Raw genomic sequence first — 6846 nt, forward strand, 5'->3', positions numbered from 1 at the left:
GAGGCATGAGCAGTCAGGAAGACATGGAAAGGTCTCTTGCAGCAAGTGAGAATTGAGTTTTGAAGGAAGCCAGGAGGCAGAGGGCAAGCAGAAAAGACAGCAGTTCAGGCACAAGAAAAAAAATGTTGTGTGTGAAGAAAGAGTAAAGAGGTCAGTGTTGCTCAATCCCTGAGTATGTGGAGGGGAGTAAAGTGTAAGAATAGAAAGATAGGTAAGGGCAAAGTTGCAAAGGGCTTTTGATTTCAGAGGATTTTATACTTGGTGCTGAAGGTATTAGGGAGCCACTGTAGTTTATTGAGTAGAGAGGGAGACATGATTGGGAAAGTCATTTTGACAGTTGAGTAGAGGATGAACTGGAGTGGGGAGAAATTTCAGAGCCTACTGGGTAATTTTTCCCCATTTTTAAAAACATTTTTTACTTAAAGATTTGAATTCCATATTCTATCCCTCCCTTCCTCCTTCCCCTCCCCCATCCCTGAAAGAGCAAACAATCAGATATAGGTTATGCGTGTGCAATTATGCAAAACATTTCCGTATTAGTCATTTTATACAAGAAGAAAAAAAGAAAGAAAGAAAGAAAGAAAGTGAAAAATAGAATACTTCCATTTGTATTCAATCAATATCAGTTCTTTCTCTGGAGACAGATAGTAGGCTTCATCATTAGTCCTTTGGGTTTGTCTTGGATCGTTGTATCACTGAGAATAGCTAAGCAATTCACAGTTGTTCATTGAACAGTGTTGCTGTTACTGTGTACAGCTTGACAAACTATTCCATGCTCTCTTAATTTGGTTGGTATCACCCTTCATGTGTAAATCATGTACCCATTTTGACCTTATCTTGGTATACTATGTGAGATATTTGTATATACCTAGTTTCTATCATACTGTCATATTGTTTTCTAGTTTTCCCAGCAGTTTTTGTCAAATAATGAGTTTTTGCTTTGAAAGCTTGAATCTTTTGGCTTATCATATACTAGATTACTGTGGTCATTTGCCATATTGTAATTTGTACTAATCTGCTCCACTGATCCACCAGTCTATTTCTTAGCCAGTACCAGATTGTTTTGATAATTGCCTTCAGTTTGAGATTGGTACAGCTAGACTACCCTCTTTTACAATTTTTTTTGTTGATTACCTTGATATTCTTGAGCTTTTGTTCTTCCAGATGAATTTTGTTATTTTTTTCTAGCTCTATAAAATAATTTTTTGATAGTTTGATTGGTATGGCACTGAATAAATAGACTAATTTAGATATAATTGTCATTTTTATTATATTGGCTTAGCCTACTCATAAGCAATTAGTATTTTTCTGATTGTTTAGATCTGACATTATTTATGTGAAAAGTGTTTTATAGTTGTGTTCACACAGTTCCTGGGTTTGTCTTGGCAGGTAGATTCCTAAGTATTGTAGATTACCTACAGTTATTTTAAATGGAATTTCTCTTTCTATCTCTTGCTGCTGGACTTTGTTGATAATATAAAGAAATGTTGATGGTTTATGTGGTTTTATTTTATATCATGCAACATTGCTAAAGTTGTTAATAATTTCAAGTAGTTTTTTTTAGTTGATTCTCTAGGATTTTCTAAGTATAACATTATATCATCTGCAAAGAGTGATCATTTTGTTTCCTCGTTGCCTATTCCAATTCCTTTAATTTTTTCCCTTCTCATTGCTATAGCTAATGTTTCTAATACAATATCAAATAACAGAGATGATAATGGATATCCTTGCTTCACACCTGATTGTATTGAGAAGGCTCCTAACTTATCTCCATTACAGATAATGCTTGCTGATGGTTTTAGATAAATATTACTTATCATTTTAAGGAACATTCCCTTTATTCCTATGCTCTCTAGTGTTTTTTAATAGGAATGGGTGCTATATTTTGTCAAAGGCTTTTTCTGCATCTATTGAGATAATCACAAAATTTCGTTTGATTTTGTTATTGATATGGTCAATTATGCTGATAGTTTTCTTAATATTGAACCAACCCAGCATTCCTGGTATAAATCCTACTTGGTCATAGTGTATGATCCTTGTGATATATTGCTGTAATCTCCTTATTAGTATTTTATTTTAAATTTTTGCATCAATACTCATTAGAGAAATTGGTCTATAATTTTCTTTCTTTGTTTTGGTTCTTCCTATTTTGGGTATCAGCAAAATATTTGTGTCATAAAAGGAACTTGGTAGGACTCTTTCTTCAATCTGATGTTTAATTGGGGATTTTTAATTTGTTCTTTTTCTAGTTTTTTACTTGCTTGCCCAATTCATTGATCTGTTTTTCTCTATTTTACTGATGTAAGCAATTAAAAATATAAAATTGCCCCAAGTACCACTTCAGGTGTATCCCATATATTTTGGTATGTTGTCTCAATATTGTCATTTTTTAAAATGAAATTATCAATTGTTTCCATCATTTGTTCTTTGACCCACTTATTTTTTAGGATTAGATTATTTAATTTTCAATTAATTTTTAGTCTCTCCATTGTCCTTTATTGAATGAAATTTTAATTGCATTATGATCTGAAAAGGATGTGATTACTATTTCTGCTTTTCTGCATTTGATTGTAGGGTTTTTATGTCCAAATACATGGTCAGTTTTTGTGTAGGTGCCATGTACTGCTTGGAAAAAGGTGTATTCCTTTCTATTCTCATTCAATTTTCTCTAGAGATCTGTCATATCTAACTTTTCCAGAATTTTATTCCCCTCCTTACCTTCTTTCTTTTCTTTTTCTTTTTTTTTTTTTGTTAGATTTATCTGGTTCTAAGAGGGGAAAGTTGAGGCATAGTTTTATTATCTATTTCCTCCTGTAACTCATTCAACTTCTCCTTCAAAAATTTAAATGCTATACCAATTGGTGCATATATGTTTAGTATTGATATTACTTCATTCCCTTCTTTATCTCTTTTAATTAGACCTATTTTTGCTTTTGCTTTGTCTGTGATCATGATTGTTACCCTTGCTTTCTTTGCTTCAGTTGAAACATAATAGATTCTGCTCCAGCCTTTTACCTTTATTCTGTCTGTGTCTCTCTGCTTCAAATGTGTTTCTTGTAAACAATACATTGTAAGATTCTGGTTTTTAATTCATTTTGCTATTTGCTTCTGTTTTATGGGTGAGTTCATGCCATTCACATTTATAATTACGATAACTACCTGTATTTCCCTCCATGCTATTTTTTCCCTTGTTTATTCTCCTGTCTCTCTTACCTCTCCTCTTATCCTTCCTCACAAGTGTTTTATTTCTGATCATCACCTTCCCCAATATACCTTCCCTTTTATCATTCCCCTCTCTCCATTCTATTATCTCCATTCCTTTTTACTTCCTTATAGGGTAAGATAAATTTCTATATCCAATTGAGCACGCATGTTATTTCCTCTTTGAGCCAATTTTGATGAGAGTAAGTTTTAGGATTTGCCTGCCACTACCTCCCTCATTTTTCCTATCATTATAATAGCTCTTTCATGCCTCTTTTATGTGGGATAATTTACCCCACTCAATTTCTCCCCCCTTCTTCCAGTGCAATTTTCTTCCTTACCCCTTTATTTTGTTTTTTTGGGGCATCATTCCATCAAAGTCACCTTATATCCACATACTCTGGCTACATATACTCCTTCTAATTGCTCTTATAATGATAAAATTGTTGAGTTACAAATATTATCTTGCTATATAGAAATATAAACAGTTTAACATTATTGAATTTCTTAGGTTTTCTCTTTCTTGTTTCTCTTTTACCTTTTTATGTTTTCCTTGAGTCTTATATTTAGAGGTCAAATTTTTTATTCGGCTCTGGTCTTTTAATTAGAAATGCTTAAAAGTCCTCTATTTCATTAAATATCCATTTTTCCCCTGAAAAATTATATTCATTTTGTTGGGCAGCTGATTCTTGGTTGTAATCCTAACTCCTTTGCCTTCTGGCATATCATATTCTAAGCCCTCTGGTTCTTTAATGTGGAAGCTGCCAAATCCTGTGTAATTCTGATTGTAGCTCAATGATATTTGAATTATTTGTTTTTGGCCACTTGCAATACTTCTTTATTGATCAGTGAGTCCTGGAATTTGGTTATGATGTTCCTGGGAGTTTTCATTTTGGGATCTCTTTCAAGTGGTGATCTCTTTCAAGTGATTGATAATTTCAATTTCTGTTTTGCCCTCTGGTTCTAATATATCAAGAGAGTTTTCTTTGATAATTTCCTGAAAGATACTGTCCAGGCATTTTTTTTTTGATAATGACTTTCAGGTAGTCCAATAATTCTTATATTATCTCTCCTGGATCTATTTTCTAGGTCAGTTGTTTTTCCAATGAGAATTTTCACATTTTCTTCTTCTTTTTTTTTTTTTACTTTTTTGATTTTGTCTTATCATATCTTGATGTCTCATACAGTCATTAGTTTCTACTTATTCAATTCTAAATTTTAAGGAATTATTTTCTTCAGTGAGTTCTTGTACTTCCTTTTCCATTTGGCCAATTCTATTTTTTAGAGTTATATTCCTCTGTGAATTTTTGAATATCTTTTCTGATGCTATTGACTTTTTTTTCATGATTCTCTTGCATTATTCTCATTTCTTTCCCCAGTTTTTCTTCTACTTCTCTAATTTGCTTTTTAAAATCCTTTATAAGCTCTTCCAGGAATTCTTTTTGGGCCAGAGACCAAATTACATTTTTCTTTCAGGCTTCACATGTAGCCATTTTGACACTATTGTCCTCTTCTAAGTTTATGCCTTGATCCTCTCTATTATCATAGTGACTTTCTATAGTCAAGCTCTTTTTTGCCCATTTTTTCTCCCCTCCCTCTTTTTTGGGGGCGACTTAATGTTTTAATGGGAGTGTTGGGCTCTGGTCCTGCACTGTCCCGAGCTTTTGTGGGCTGGAGCTCTGGGTCTTACTGCTGGCTTTCATTGGGCTTGCTTTCTCTGGAGGTTAGGTTTCCCTTCTGGCCTGTACTAGGGGTTGGGCCTCTTTGTTGGCTTCCCCTGGGTGTAGGGGTTAGCTGCTGGCCTGCTCCAGGGGTGAGACCTTGCTGCTGGGTTGCTATGATAACATAGTCTTTCTGGTGGCTGGGCCTGGAGGAGGGATCTGATTGCTGGTCTGCTGCAGGGGTGGGGGCCCTGATGCTGGGTTGCTATGGAAATAGGTCCTCTCTGTTAGCAGGTGGAGTCTCACTATTGTCCAGCCCCAATGCAGGACTTCACTACTGGTCAGCAATGGGGTCAAGAACTTGCTGGTGGCTTACTGGGTTGGGGTTACTGGGGTGGGGCCTTGCAGAGATGCACAGACTGCTCACTTGCTTAGGGGGCTACTGGTTTGCAGGAGGCTAAAGCCTCACTGGTAGATTGCCCAGCCTTGGAGCAACTTATTCTGCTGCTCTTGGACCTCACTCACCTCCCATCTCAGTGAGACAGACCTTTCCTGCAAGGCTGGTAAGCAGTTTCCCTGCTCCTAGATCAATTCTGAGGTTGTTTTCTAGTTGTTTGGAGGGGAATTTGGGAGGGCTTCAGAGGTTTCCTTCCTCACTCTGCCATCTTAGCACCAGAAGTCTCCTAAGGGCTATTTTTTAAGGGGAAGCCCACACATAAGAGTTTGTGACCTAGTGTTAGGAATCTATTCCCCCCTCTAGAACCCTGAAAGTAGAAGCAGCCACTTCTCTGAAGGTCTAACCTGCTAGTGCCAGTTCAAGTTAGGGGACTAAGTCCATACAGAATAGGGAAGGTGCAGCTAGATAGCAAATCATGAGAAGAAGAGATCAGAGAAAGAGTAGACAAAAAGCTTGATATGAGTCAACAATGTCATATGGCAGCTAAAAGGGGTGATGCCATCTTATATAACATTAAGAGAGGTACAGCATGCAGAATAAGGAAGGCATAAGCCCTTCGCTTTATGTCTTGGTCAGATCCCAACCAGAGCCCTGTGTTGATTTGGTTTTGGGTGCCACAATTTAGGAAGGACACTGATGAGCCTAAGGTTGTCTGTGGGAGGGTGGCCAGGAGGGTGAAAGTTCAAGAGACCATATTATATGAGAATCAACCTAAGGAACTTGGAATGTTTAGCTTGGAGAAGAAAGGACTTGGGATATGACAGCTTTCTTAAAGAATTTGACAGATTGTCAAGTAGAAAAGGGACCAGATTTTATCCACTTGGCCTCAAAAGGGCAGAATTAAAAATAATGGGTGGGCGGCAGCTAGATGGCACAGTAGATAGAGCTCTGGCCTTGGAGTAAAGAGGACTTGAGTTCAAATTCGGACTCAGACACATGACACTTATTAGCTGTGTGACCCTGGGCAAAAAGTTTGCTTCAGAAAAAAGCCAAAAAAAAAAAAGAATAGTGGAAATAGAAAAATTGATATGAGTGGAAAATGTTTTTGTTTCAATTAGAGCCATTCCAAAGTGGGAAGGGTTCCTTCAGGGATAACTGCTTTTCCAGGATATTGCAGAAAGAATTATCACTAAAATATGGGTTGGGTGAGATAACCTATTGCAACTGAAGGATAACAACCACCAATGGAAAATTAGCCTTAAACTTGGAGAAGCTGGTCTAAACTCAGAGATGGGAAGACAGAATCCTGTGTGGTTTGCTTTAAATGTTAAACAATAAACAAAAATCAACATATAGATCTATATCTTCATCTTACTATAGATAGTTCTTTTCTCTTCTTTATTTGTGCTACAGAAGGGCCTAGAAGGAGCATTAACATGATGCATCTTCATTTTGAGTGGGAATCCTACTTACAGACTAATGTTGAGGGCATTGCTCTTATTAATGAGCCTTTTGTACAAATGTTAAATGCCTGTGGATTCTTTCAAAAGAAATCCACTATAGAGGCATTCTTTAGTTATCTGCAAA

The sequence above is a fragment of the Vombatus ursinus genome, unplaced genomic scaffold (genome assembly GCF_900497805.2).
Source record: "Vombatus ursinus unplaced genomic scaffold, bare-nosed wombat genome assembly UNPS02014791.1, whole genome shotgun sequence".
Taxonomy (NCBI): Eukaryota; Metazoa; Chordata; class Mammalia; order Diprotodontia; family Vombatidae; genus Vombatus; species Vombatus ursinus.